The following is a 14,319-nucleotide window of genomic DNA, read 5'->3' as shown; positions in this document are numbered from 1 at the left end:
GGAGCAATGACTGTATCCCATGATACCCAATGGATATTCTTTTTATCTTTGAATTCTTCCCATAAGAACCTTCTTCGTATCCGTTCAATTGTTTCTGTAACTGCTATTGGTGCCATGAATAGAGAAAAGAAATAAGTGGGTAAGTTTCCTAGCATCGAAGTGATTAGTGTCAATCGGCCACCGAACGATAGTGTTTTAGACTTCCAAGATGATAGTTCAACATGAAATTTGTCGATGATCGGTTTCCAGTTTTTTATAAGCTTCATATTCGCACCTTTTGGGACTCCGAGATACTTAAAGGGAAAGGGTCCCGCTTCACATCCAAGTATATTAGCCCAATTCAAGGTCTCGTTTACTGATGTTCCAATTCCAAACACTCTTGATTTGTAAAAGTTTACCTTTAATTCGGATGCAGCATGAAAGCACCTCAAGATACTAGCCAAGTTTTTTAGGTTAGATCTGTTGGATTATGTGTCTCAGCACATAATTATAATTAGTATAAACTTGAATTGATAGTAGCACAGTCCTTTTGGGTTGCCCTTAAACCTAGCAATGGACATGATAATTTTGGAGAGAGAGAATGATTTCTTATTTGATTAATAAATTGAAATAAATAATTTGTTAAAATATTATGGAAATAATCTATTAATTGGAAATAGTAATATTTAATTAACATTTAATCAAAAATTAATTGGAATTAATTTGGTGATTAGAATAATTAATTGAAAGTGCAAGGACTGAAGTGCAATTGTTCAATAGTTGAATAAGAGGCATTCTAGAAACATCCCAAAAATACCGACCAAAAATTTCCTTTTTAAAAACATTATTAAACCATAAATATCATCGTCATCATATAAAATCATAAACCGAGTATCTCAAAATACCGTAGTATCTGTCAACAAATCATAAAATCATAAAAAATATCAGAGTAAATCTCTCATGCTAGAAAAACTGTGGTGTGTGCCATGCGATATCCCGAGCCCTTCCCTTTGCTAGTTGAAGTACCTGAAACCAAACTAAAAACTGTAAGCACAAAGCTTAGTGAGTTCCCCCAATCTACCACATACCAAACACATAATCACATACTGGGTCTAGTCCACTGCTTCGGGCCCCGCCCGGCATCGGACCGAGGTACGGCATAACTTGGGCCCCGCCCCGCATCGGACCGAAGTCCGGTATACATATCATATCAATAAGCATAACATAAACATAAACATAAACATAACATGAAAGCTAACACCCCTTAGGCTTGCCCCGGCATCAGAACTAAATCTGGAACACATAATCAGACACATGCAAGAATCACAAAGACATCAAGCATTCTAACTGCATCGGGCCCCGCCCGACATCAGACCGGAGTCTGGAACATAAACCTACATCGGGCTAACCCCGATACATACAATCACATATAAACGGGCCGGCCTTGGTGACTTAGACTCGTTCCTACTGGAAGAGAACTCACCTCGCAAGATTGACTGCTGAAAACTTGAGCGAGGAATCCCTGTCTGCTGCTTCGACGACTCTCCGACTATTAATTCCATAATAACACTTAATCAGAATCTGCTAATCCCCTCTTAGGGTAAAATGACCATTTTACCCCTGGTCAAAGTCAAGGTCAACTCCTAGTCAACCCAACTTGTCGAGTTATCTCCTAACTCGGCGAGTTCCTGAATGCTTAAACCCGTGGTCAACTGAGTCAACTCGTCAAGTACCTTAACAGACTCGCCGAGTTCTTGCCGTCCTAACAATCGGGACAACCCGCTACGACTCGTCGAGTCCTTCCCTGGACTCGACGAGTTCCCCTGTCTGATTAAGCCATCTCAATGGATTAAGCTCCTACCATTCAGATATATGTTCCTTAGTTCGTTTGCTCACTGGAAAGGCCACTCTAAGGGTAAAGTTTCCAACTTTACCCGTTCATAACTCTTCTTAAAGGGTTTAGACAAAACCCTAATTCCTTTAGGACATGAATCTTGTCCAAAAAGCCTTAAAATCTCAAATCCACTCATGCAAACCTAGATCTAGGGTCTAGCCATCATATGATCACTTAAAGTCTCAAGCTTGCTTCCAGGCATGGCCCTTTTGGGCTAAAAAGGCCATAAATATTTCATTAGCACTTGCATGAGAACTCTAAGGGCATAAAGTTTGCACCTTTATGTCCTCATAGCCTCTCAAGGCACTAGATCTGGAAGGACAACTCATGGGTCAAACCTTACCCACAAGTTAGCAAATCTTGGACCAAAAACCTTCAAAAGAGGTCATAAATAGATTTAAGAAGAGAATGATCAAGTTTGAGGCTTTATTACCAGAAAATGTAGTGAATGAAGCGTAGCTCCTATATCTACTTCTTCCCCTTTGAACCTTCTATCTTCTTCTCCTTCCACAAGCTTCAAAATACACAACAACGCTAAAAAATGGCAAGAATAAGCTCCAAATCACCCAAGGTGGATTAGGGTTTCGATAATAGGGTTTGGAAGTGATGGAGGCTGGGGTGGAGGCCAGATATGATGCTTAAATAGGGTGCAAAGCCTGGATATTAGGGTTTCCCCCTGTTGGACCTACGCGCCGAGTCCAGGTTCGGACTCGTCGAGTAGACCGTTTGAAACCTACGACCAAGCTGGCATCTACTCGACGAGTTAGGACTACCAACTCATCGAGTAGCTCTTACAAAATGAATACTTTAGTAAATTAAATACGTACCCGGAATGGTGCGTTACACTCCTTGAGGCCATGGACGTTTTAAGGATCCTTTAGGGTTTCTAGAATTCATTGGTGGATAATTAGAAAGTTGGATAATTACCCGGTTCAAGATAATATTATTATATTAGGTTTGGGCTTATCTAGGGTTTCCTGAATGCAATATATAAAGGCCCCTAGGGCTATTATTTTCGGTCTAACTCATACATTATAGAGATAGGTGTTAGGTGCATTTTGTGCACCTTTTTGCACACCTTTTAGTCCCATTTCATGCATCTATTTAGCATATTTGTTCTTCCTTTTTCTTGCATTTCATCATATTCATGTTAGTCTCTAGAACAACCTTATTTGCACACTTTCATGTCTTTTTCAGGTAAACCGGAGCTTGGAATGCGCTTTGGGAGGTGCCGGGAAGCATTGGTAAAGATTTCGGGATGATCGGGCGAAGAACGAAAAAGTTGAAAAAATCAAGTTGGGAGTCGGAGTCAGAAGGGTGCACGGGCCGTGTTGGATTTACACTGCAAAATCAACACGGGTCGTGTTGACCAAAAAGGAAAGTTGTTGACCAAGCTGAACACGGGCCGTGTTCCCTTTGCCTTATAATGAACACGGGCCGTGTTCGACCCAAGAAAACTAACTTTTGGCAGTTTTTCTATTTTTCATATTACGTGAAATTGGGTCATTTGGGGACAAACACAACATATCAGAGCATATTTTGAGAAGGGAATTCGAAGGTTATTGCAAGAGATTGATCTATAATCATTTGGAAACATTATTTCTAGCATTTTGTAAGTTGTAATCACACATTTTCCATCTTTTGTTCTTGTGATTTGTTCTTAGTCATGTGTGGCTAAGAAACCCTAGTTTCTAGTTCTCGTTCAAAACATGTTGATTGCTTGACTTGAAGCATATGATTTGATGTTTGATTTGTGATTCTATTCTAGTGATTATGTTTTTGTTTAAACTAGAACCCTTAAATTTGATTTGTGTTTGATTGGCCACTTTCATGAATTGAATTTTTGTGCAGTTAATTAACTTTTAGGGCACCTAATCGTTCTATTAAGTTAATAATTGGTAACAAGCAATAAGTTTTCTTATTGTAAAACATATATCACATGTTTTCACACTTCCAAGCGTATGAGAAGAAATGAACATTGATGGGAAGCTTGTATAAAACTTAATGCAGTTTTTCAATACAATCTAAGAGCGTGTTTAGGTTGAATTAGCAAAGCTAGGTCTAGTCAAAGAGCGTGTTTTGGTTAGATAATTTGGCAAGCGAGAGGTGTTAGAGCGTGTTAATATCTTTCAGTACCAACTTAGAATAGCAATCTTGAATTACATCAAGTCATAATCAAGTTGAACAACAACATTGAGAACTAGAACTGGAAGCACTTTCACAACTTGTTTACAAATCTATTTCATTTTCTGCATGTTTCAAAGTTGATTGTTATTTTCATTATTTGACCTTTGCAAACAAACCCCCCTTTGTGACCAAAGTACCTTACGCAAAGAGGTATAGACTTTTATCCCGTGTCTTTGTGGTTCGACCCTGCTTGCCTTGTACTACCTTTTTAGTGCATTAAAGCATTGTATTTGGAGTCTGTTGTACCCCTATTATTTGTTGGGTTTGACACGCCTAACAAATTGGCGCCGTTGCCGGGGACACGGTGTTACTAATTGTTTATGCCTAGATCTTTCCGTACAGGTACACCATTGCCAATTGACTCGGAGATAGAGAAGACTGCAAATAAGCTACGAAAGCAAGCAAAGCTTCGTAAGAGGCAACCGGTTTCCGGAACTTCTTCATCATCTACCCCTCCGGTCATCAACATTTGGGAGGATATACCCCTCTCAAGTGTGTCCGCATCCGAAACAGAAAACCCCTCATCATCATCTCAACCATCCTCACCCATAAATACCACCCCACTCTCTTCACCTACTCATAACATCTCAAACACTACACCAACAGAAACCTCAATTCCTACTCAATCCATGGGAGATAACCATGGAGGGAATCCACCTCCAAACCCACCACCCGAGCAAACTCTTCGTCAATGGTCGAGGCAAGAGGTTACTCAACAACCTCTTTGCATCACATATCCAGCAGCCACAAATCTTGAACTTAAATCCGGACTCATCCACCTACTCCCTACCTTTAGAAGTTTGGAAAATGAAGATCCTCACAAGTTCCTCACTGAGTTCCATGTTGTATGTGTGGGCATGAAACCACACAATGTCATGGAGGATCAAATCAAGCTTAGGGCATTCCCCTTCGCAGTGCAATATGCAGCCAAAGACTGGCTTTATGACCTCCCACTGGGGACGGTAACTACTTGGGTAGATCTTGCAACGTTGTTTTTGGATAAGTACTTTCCCGAGATGAAAGCTTCAGCCCTACGGAGGGAAATCATTGGAATCAAGCAACACAAGAGAGAAGCTTTTCACATATATTGGGAAAGGTTCAAGAAACTTTGTGCCCGATGCCCAAAGCATGGAATCACCGAATACCAGCTCCTCCAGTATTTCATTGAAGGCATGACTCCAATGGAAAGAAGGCTTCTTAATGCCTCCAGTGGCGGATCTTTACCCGACAAGACTCCCACTGAAATACGTAACTTGATCAAAAACATGGCTGAAGATTCTAAACATTCAAGTCATGATGAAGAATGGTACACGGATGCACCCCGAGGTGTAAAGGAAGTCCAAACTCCTCAAATTGAAGCTTAATTGTCTGAGCTTACTAAAGTGGTTATGATGCTAGCCAAAGACATAGGTGTGCAGCCCACACCCCGCCCGTGCGGTATTTGCACTCAAGTGGGGCACCCAACCGATATGTTCCCACAACTTCAAGACGAGGATTATGCGGAAGCAAATGCATTAGGAGGATATTCCGGGTCAAACTAAAGGGGATTTGAGCACTCACGAAATGACCAAAGATGGAACAAGAATCAAGCTTGGGGAGGAAATCAACAGGGAAATTATCAACCAAATCAACCACATCAATACCAACAAAGACAACCATTTCCTCAAAATCAACAAAGACCACATTTTCAACCTCAAAATTTCCAGCCAAGGCATCCACCACAACCACCTCCACAAGCGGGTTCATCAAGCATGTCACTAGAAGATATTGTCAAGAGCCTTGCCACTAGCACTCAAAGCTTCCAACAAGAAACAAAAGCAAGCATAAAAAGCTTGGAGCAACAAGTTTCACAACTTGCTCAATCCGTAAGTAAGATGGAATCACAAGGCAAGCTACCATCTCAAATCGAGAAGAACCCGAAACACAACGCATGTGCCATTACATTAAGAGGTGGGAAAAGCTATGAAGGTCCAAAGATGTCGGATGAAGAAGAGGAAGAGAAAGAGATTGAGGTGGAAGAAGCTGTCAAAGAAGAGGAAAGGAAAAATACTTCCGAGTCAAAGAAACCAAGAGATACCGAAGTGAAAGTCACACCAGCTCCATTTCTTCAAGGCTAACAAGTACAAAGAGAGAACGCGAAGATGACGAAATCATGGCAATGTTCCGAAAGGTTGAAATCAATATCTCCCTTTTAGATGCTATTACACAGATTCCTAGATATGCTAAGTTTCTTAAGGAACTTTGCACATCTAAGAAAAAGCTTAAAGGAAATCAAACTGTAAAAGTAGGGGAAAACATTTCAGCTGTGTTACAAAAACGGCTACCAAAAAAAATGCAAGGACCCGGGTGTTTTCACGGCTCCTTGTAAAATGGGTAACCTTTTTGTACCACGCGCCATGCTAGATCTTGGAGCATCAATTAATGTCTTACCCTATTCAAGCTATAAGACAATGGGAATTTGACCTTTATCAAAAACCGGAGTTATTATTCAACTTGCCGACCGGTCTTTGGTACACCCAAAAGGTGTATTGGAGGACGTGTTAGTGCAAGTCAATGAACTTGTATTTCCTGCTGACTTTTATGTTTTGGATATGGGTGATGACAACACCCCACAATCGAGCTCCATCCTTTTGGGGAGACCCTTCATGAGTACCGCAAAAACAAAAATAGACGTAGCAAATGGTACTTTGTCTATGGAGTTCGATGGTGAGGTGATCACCTTTAATATCTTTGAAGTTATGCGTTATCCTAGTAATATTCATTCTTTAAACTTCATAGATGTTATTTATTCATATACTAATGATTGTTTCGAGTTGTCAAGCCAAGATGTGCTAACCACCATCTTGAGCAAGCATTTTGATGAAAAGAGGGATCAAGAATCTGGCTGATAAGTATATGTTGGAGGATGAGTTGATTGAAGCAATCAACTCCTTGGAAAAAGCACAACCTTTGAGAGTTGAACCAACCTGCATGAAGCTCAAAAATCCTAATCCGAAACTCCTTCCATCCATAGTACACCCACCGAGTCTTGATTTGAAGACTCTTCCGGACCATCTCAAGTATGTCTATCTTGGAGAGGAAGAGATATTATCGGTGATAATTTCAACCAAGCTAACAAAGGAAGAAGAAAAAGAGTTGGTTGGAATTTTGAAAAAGTACAAGGAGGCTATTGGTTGGACCATTGCGGACATAAAGGGGTTGAGTCCATCATTATGCATGCATAAAATATTAATGGAAGAAGACTTTAAGCCAACCCGTGAAGCCCAAAGGAGATTGAATCCACCTACGATGGAGGTGGTTAAAAAAGAGATCATGAAGCTCTTGGATGCAGGTGTAATCTACCCTATTTCTGATAGTAAGTGGGTAAGTCCCGTGCAAGTTGTCCCGAAAAAAGCCGGGGTCACCGTTGTCAAAAACTCCGAGGGTGAATTGGTACCCACCCGTGTGCAAAACGGGTGGAGAGTTTATATCGATTATAGGAAGTTGAATGCTTCCACCCGCAAAGACCACTTCCCTTTGCCATTCATCGATCAGATGTTAGAACGATTAGACGGGAAATCCCACTATTGCAGCCTTGATGGTTTTTCTGGTTTTCACCAAATTTCGGTTGCCCCGGAAGACCAGGAGAAAACCACATTCACATGTCCCTTCGGCACCTTTGCGTATGGACGCGTGCCCTTCGGCTTGTGCAATGCACCCACGACCTTCCAAAGATGTATGGTGAGCATATTTTCAGAATATGTCGAAAATATCATGGAGGTTTTCATGGACGATTTTACTGTTTATGGAAATTCTTTTAATGAATGTTTGCAAAATCTCACCAAAATCTTACAAAGGTGCATTGACACGAACTTAGTCCTTAATTATGAAAAATGTCATTTTATGGTTGACAAGGGCTTGATACTTGGACATGTGGTGTCACAAAAAGGTTTAGAAGTTGACAAGGCCAAAACAGATGTTATTAAGAGCTTACCATACCCGACAAATGTTCGGGAAGTGCGTTCTTTTCTTGGCCATGCAGGTTTTTATCGGCGGTTTATAAAGGATTTTTCCAAGATCACGGTGCCGATGTGTCAACTTCTACAAAAGGAGGCCGAATTTGAGTTTGGTGATGCATGTAAAAGTGCATTTGATCGCTTAAAGTATTTGTTGACATCCTCCCCAATCATCCAACCGCCAAATTGGGATCTTCCATTCGAGATCATGTGCGATGCCATCAACACCGCGGCTGGGGCAGTTTTGGGACAAAAGGTGGACCGAGCCCACCATGTCATCTACTATGCATCCAAGACTTTGGATAGTGCACAAAACAACTACACCACAACAGAAAAAGAGTTGCTTGCTATTGTGTTTGCACTAGAGAAATTTCGGCAATACCTCCTTGGAACTAAAGTGATCATATATTCGGACCATGCAGCTATAAAGCACTTACTTACAAAGAAAGATTCGAAGCCGAGGTTAATACGGTGAATGCTGCTTTTGCAAGAGTTCGATATTGAGATCAAAGATAAAAGCGGGAAAGAGAACCTAGTCGCCGATCATTTGAGCCGAATAGTCAAACCCGAAGATGCGACTCCCATTCATGATGCATTCCCAGACGAGTACTTGTTTTCTATCCAAACACCACCTTGCTATGCGGATATATGCAACTTCATGGTCACGGGAAAATTCCCACCCGATCTCACGAGGTCACAGAGAGATAAGATCAAGAAAGATGCAAGAAGGTACATTTGGGATGAGCCGTACCTTTGGAAACATTGTGCAGATCAGGTAATAAGAAGATGTGTTGAAGAACATGAGGTACAATCTATCCTCAACTTTTGTCATAGTTATGCTTGCGGAGGGCATTTTGGTCCTCAAATAATTGCCAGGAAAATTTTAGACTGTGGATTTTATTGGCCTCGACTCTTTCATGACTCTTACACTTTTTGTAAAAGTTGTGAGAGATGTCAAATGACAGGTTCTTTGAGTTCCCAAAACCAAATGCCCTTGACCCCTATCTTGGTTTGTGAAATATTTGATATATGGGGTATTGATTTTATGGGTCCTTTTCCTTCATCTTTTGGGAATTTATACATCCTTTTGGCTGTTGACTATGTTTCCAAATGGGTAGAGGCAAAGGCAACAAGAACTGATGATGCTAAAGTTGTTGTAGATTTTGTCAAGGCTAACATTTTATGTAGGTTTGGAACTCCAAAAGCCTTGATCAGTGACAGAGGCACACACTTCTGCAACAAAACTCTTGGATCGGTTCTCAAGAAGTATGGAGTCCAACATTGGGTGTCCACGGCTTATCACCCGCAAACAAATGGACAAGCTGAAGTGTCAAACAGAGAAATCAAGTCCATACTTGAGAAAACAGTGAACACAAACCGCAAAGATTGGAGTTTGAGATTAGATGATGCTCTTTGGGCATACTACACTGCATATAAAACTCTAATTGGGATGTCACCTTACAGACTCGTGTTTGGCAAAGCTTGTCACCTCCCTGTTGAGCTGGAACACAAAGCTTTCTGGGCTATCAAAAAGCTAAACATGAAGATTGATGAAGCGGGTGTTCACCAAAAGATAGAGATTCAAGAGTTGGAGGAGATAAGAAATGAAGCCTTCGAGAGTTCACGCATCTACAAAGATAAGACCAAAGCATTCCATGATAAGTACCTCTCCCGTAAGACCTTTGAGATTGGTCAAAAGGTATTACTCTATGACTCTCGACTTAAATGGTTTTCCGGTAAGTTACGGTCCCGGTGGGTGGGTCCGTTCATTGTTACTAATGTATTTGATCATGGTGCAGTTGAGATTAAGAGTAACAAAACTGGAAAAGTGTTCAAAGTTAATGGTCACAGGTTAAAGGTTCTCTATGAAGATTTCCAAGAGAAAGACATGGAGGTTGATAGCTTGGAACGCCCGGACTACATTGAGTGAATCTAAAGGGCAAAGTCGAGCCAACGACTTAAAACAAGGGCAGCTTACCGGGAGGCAACCCGGGGGTATTTCTGTCTTTTCTTTAAAAACGATTTCCATTTCTTTGAGTTTTTGGTTTTCAATGTTCCAAATTCATTTAAACATGATTTAAAATCACCAAACGGACCTTGGGATGCAAAAACATTTCATTTGAATGAGAGGGAAAATTTTTGGTTCAACAAGTGGAAGTGGCAATCAGAGGCTAACACGGCCCGTGTTACTTTTGCCTTATAATGAACACGGGTCGTGTTCATCAAAGGGCAAACAACTCCGGAGTCAGAGGCTAACACGGCCCGTGTTCCCTTTGCCTTATAACGAACACGGGTCGTGTTCATCAAAGAGCAAACAATTCCGGAGTCAGAGGAGTACACGGCCCGTGTTCCTCTTGGCTTATAATGAACACGGGTCGAGTTCATGCATATCTCATGCATCCTGACCCCAACACGAGCCGTGTTAATTTGGCCTGTGGGAACATGGGTCGTGTTCACGCAGCAGAGCCTGTGGGTTTTAATGCTAAAAATCGGGATTTTTGCCTCATTCTTCCACACTTTCATTCTAAAACAACCTCTCTCTCCCAAGAAAACCCCAAGGTCCGATTTTTATCAAAAATCCCTTGATTATTCACGATTTGGGCTTAAAGCTTCCAAGAGGTTTGATTTCCATCTTCCCCACTTCATCTCCTACATCTAATACACCATCTTCTTACACTTTCATGGTGGATTTGGGGGGTTTTTTACAAACCCTAGGTCCGAAATTTTCTAAGAATTTTGGTGTTTTTGTGCTTAAATCTTCATGTAGGCAAGCTTGGGGAGGTTGAAGAAGGTCTTTCTCATTAACAACAATGCATTTCCACTAACGATTCGGTAAAATCTTTCCAACTCTTCACTTGTGGATTTTGTGTTTGTAAGGTGAAATTGCACTCATTTTGGTCGTATTGGACTTGACAATCACTTAGAAATCACCAAGAATCGAATTTCCTGCGAAATTTTGGTGGTCAAATTCGTGTTGACTGGACCCGTCAACAGTTGACTTTTTGACCCGTTGACCAGTTGACTTTTTGACTTTACCCCCAAATTTTGCATATGGAAGGTGAGAGTTCTAAAACGACCTCGGCACACCAAATCATCGGCCCGCCGTCGTAGGTCCCCATCACCGCCGCCCAGGTCCCCGTCACCCCCACCTTCATCTCCACCCAATCCGGCACATTGTGGTGTGGTTTGTCGTGGCCCAATTCAAGCCGCCAAACTTGAGGCCTTTCTCCAACGCGTGCACACTACCCAACAATTCGCGCATGTGCCATCTCTCCATGAGTTGCACATCTACAACCAAGTCCACACACTGTTCCGGAACATTAAATGGCAGGGGTTGTTAAAGGTCCACGAACTCAGCTATAAAGTTCCAACTGCTGAGTTCTTATCTTCATTTGATTTGGACCACGGTGTCCTAAGCTTCCGGCTTATGAACCAAGATCATGCCCTGTCCTTAGACCAAATCAATGCCATAGTTGGGGCCCCCACAGAACACACCTTTGGCCCCAATGACCCAATCCCAGGATACAGTGATCTTACGTGGTGGACCGACCTTACGCGTCAGCTCCCCTATGTCTCAAGTTCTGCTAAGGCCTCATCTCTCATCCACCCTGTGATGAAAGTGGCCCACAGGATCGTTGCTTCACTTGTCGTCCCTAGAGAAGAAAGAAGCACCATTAGCGCCCTTGAGCTCAAAATACTCTATGCGATGGCCCACCCGGACGATAATCTCATTCCTCACCATGGCTCATTCCTTTGTAACAAACTCACCCGCCTCAGCACATCACGGTCCGGCAAAATATCTTGTAGTGACATTGTCAGTTTACTGGCCAAAAGTGCTCCAGTCCGGGCCTCATACCCCGGAACTCACCAACCCCTGCCCGGTGAGACCTACCTGACCACGGGAGTTCTAGAGTCTATGAGAATGTTTCGGGCGGAGGACGGGAACCATAATTGGACCGTGGGTCAAAACCACGATCCAAGGCTCCTCATCACCCCGGAGAACAAGGACATCCTTGCCCTCAGGCGTCCTAACAATTTCACCGACTGACAAATCAAGCCATATCTCTTCCCCGGAAACTTCACCGAAGAGGAAGAGGAGGAAGATGAGGAGAGTGATGGGGCGGCACCACAAAAATCCCCTCCCATGGGTGGTGCTACCTCATCTCATCATGCTGGATATCCATCATATCACCAACAATATTTGGATCAATTCCAATCGATCCATACCCGCCTCGACACTTACCATCAAGATGTCACGAACCTAACCCAAAGTTTTTCCGCCTTCACCACTCAATACGCTCGAGATCAAGAGCGTCAGCGCAAACATGAGGAGGACTTTTGGGCTTGGACCCGAAATCCCAACTACTATCCTCCTCCTCCTCCACAATAGGTTGTTCCGCCCTCTCCAAGCATCGGGGACGATGCTTATATTTAAGCTTGGGGAGGGGTAGAGTTGTGTCACACCCCAAAACCGGAACGACGGAAACGTTCGGGGGTGGAGGACGTCATGTTTAGTATCACAAGACATGCATCATAGTAATCAAAGTAATGAACCATATCATTAGAAAGAAAGTGTTTACAAATAGTGTGTTCACAAAACATAGAATACATAAGCAAATAACAAACAAGACTTGAAGCTATTATGCTCCATCTTCTGAATTCCCAGCGCGAGTACCTATCTACTAGGCTCCTGAGAATACAAGTTATTTGAAAGAGTTGATCAGCAATTAAGCTGGTGAGTTCATAAGATTTTAGTGATGTAAGTAAGTTGTAGAAAGTTGTTGTAAAATGTTGTTGAAAATGTAGTTGAAAAATGTAGTAAGTTGTAAGTTCTGTTTAGAAAAGTTCGCCTGTTCCTCTTAGAAAATCCTATATTTCCTACGATGATGAAAGATACGTAAAAATGATTCTACAATCCTTTCTATGAGTACTAAATGGATACAAGTGATATAAAACTCAGAGTAAACAAACAATCGACTGTCCGCATCTGCCCTAAGCTCACAACCAAACAAGGAACAAGAAGTAAGGCGGATAGCACACATCCCATTGTTTGTTAGATCATTGTTGTATATAACTTTGGCGTATTCACTTGTTACTCATGGAGTTAATTGTAATGGTTCCTTTATATTTAATGAAAAGATTCTTTAAGAAAACCCTTATTCCTTATAATAAAATGGTGACCACAGTGATTACTTCTATAATCACTTAGTTTATACTGACTATATATGATATAATATCGAATAGATAGTTAATTGGGTGAATCTGCCCTAAGCCCACAACCAAACAAGGAACAGGAAGTAAGGCGAAAAGCACACATCCAACTACCTATTGGGTATTAATGATATATAACCATGATGTATAAACTAAAGTATCATAGAGTTAATCACCTAAGGTCCTTTAAGTTTATACTAGTTTAATAAAATGGATTAAACCTTTAACTGGTAAGTTTCTAGTTTTGTATACCAAAAGTTCTGATTTGGAAAGTATGTTTTGTACTAGAAAATTGTGCATTGACTATGTGTCCTATGACTTGACCCATACCTGGTACCCTTATGATGACTTAATGTATACCGAACCTATATATCTAGAATCGAATAGATAATAGACTGGGTGAATCTGTTCCAAGCCCACAACCAAACAAGGAACAGGAAATGAAGCAGAGAGCACACATCCTATTACCTGTCGGATCCTATTGATATATATATATATGTATATATATATATATATATATGTATATATATATATATATGTATATATATATATATATATATATATATATATATATATATGTATCCTTTGATGTATACATTAAGGAATCATAGGGTTAGCATTATAGTCCTTTCTACTAAACGTAGCCTTCTACCAAGGCATCTAATGTTATGTGTGATTGTTTCTTGTATAAGTGTGTATTTTCCCAAGTGAGACTATCTTTAACTAAATATAGTTTATACATTAATGAATATGTGAGAAGATCACAAAGTAAATGTAATAGGGAAAATAATGTTTTACCTCAGCAGTGACACTGCTGGCTATAAAGTAATAAAATACAGACTCCAGGTAGTATTAAATGTACAATACACCTCGGGGAGTCTTTTTGCCTTTAATCCTTATTCGGTTAATTAAAGGTTTCAATGTGAACTCGTATGTAACCATGCTGATCGACGGCTGAATAAATGATGACCCTCCTGTGTCATATGTAGTGAGGTGACATTTATCACCCCTTGGCCTTATTGGCTGGGACTGTAGCTAGTAGTCGGGGTGTGG

The sequence above is a fragment of the Lactuca virosa genome, chromosome 5 (genome assembly GCF_052849685.1).
Source record: "Lactuca virosa cultivar CGN04683 chromosome 5, Lactuca_virosa_CGN04683_v6, whole genome shotgun sequence".
Taxonomy (NCBI): Eukaryota; Viridiplantae; Streptophyta; class Magnoliopsida; order Asterales; family Asteraceae; genus Lactuca; species Lactuca virosa.
This window is presented reverse-complemented; position numbering follows the sequence as displayed.